We start from the raw sequence: 988 nt of genomic DNA on the forward strand, positions 1-988 counted from the left end.
TGTCCCGTCGCACTTAGTCTCTGCGGGGCTGGCCCCATCGATGCTATGGGGGGGGATCACCGCCAGGGGGCGCTGCGGTTGCGGGCTTCTCGACTCCCTCTCCTTCCCCACCCCTCCGCTCGCCCGCTCCTCCTTTCTTTACTCCCTATCGCCCCGCCCCCTTTTTTCTCCACACACACGCAATTATCACGCTCACGAACTATCCCGGGACCTGGCGTGACTTTCATCGCAATCTCCCCCCCCCCCGGACACACACACATAGAGACACACCCTCCCGGCAGGGAGCACCCTGAGTGGTCGTGCAGATGTCGCTGCTGCATGCGGCCTCCGCATGGGTTCGCTGGTTGACCAGATGTCTGGTCCTTGGGTGGTTGACCAGATGTCTGGTCTGTGGTTGTCATCCTGACAGGGAGGCTTCGGGACGGATTTGGTCTCTCTGGCCTCGCTGCCCCTAGGGATCACCCTGCGATCGGTATTCTTCTCGCGCGGGGCGAGGGGGCGCTCCGGAGCATTCCTCTCCTCTCGGAGTTTCTGTCTGCAGTCTCTCGACTTGCTCTCACTCCCCTACCCTGCTGTGTGACTTTCTTTTTGGTCCTTTCATTTTATCTATTCTCTCTTTGCCTTTTCCTGCCCGCCTTTCCGCTCCCCCCCCCCCCCCGGATTCATGGTTTCACGTCACGCGGGTGACGTGCCGACACACCAGGAGGCCCTTCTCACACGTGCGCGTGAACACGCAATCAACACGTTTATGAACTAGAAAGGGATCTGGTGTGACTTTGCTATTATTTCCCCTCCCCTCCTCCCCGCGCTGAGAATGAGTTTCCCCGGGCTCGTGTGCCCGCCTGGGAATCGGCTGCAGACGCCATGGCCCCGGGTCGACCACATGTTGCCCTGGGGTCCACCAGATGTCTCTGGCGAATTGGGGCCCTAGGGTGCTTGTGACGGTGTGGTCACTAGGTGTCGCTCTGGGCTCAGTATTCTTCCTTCT

The 988-nt window shown here is 60.4% G+C and overlaps 1 pseudogene; it reads right to left on the minus strand.

Annotated features, from left to right (window-relative positions):
* Positions 1 to 673: 673 nt before the first annotated feature.
* Positions 674 to 765, minus strand: LOC138380497 (small nucleolar RNA U13; annotated as a pseudogene).
* Between the last annotated feature and the right edge of the window lie 223 nt (positions 766 to 988).

The sequence above is a fragment of the Eulemur rufifrons genome, unplaced genomic scaffold (assembly GCF_041146395.1).
Source record: "Eulemur rufifrons isolate Redbay unplaced genomic scaffold, OSU_ERuf_1 scaffold_491, whole genome shotgun sequence".
Classification (NCBI taxonomy): Eukaryota; Metazoa; Chordata; class Mammalia; order Primates; family Lemuridae; genus Eulemur; species Eulemur rufifrons.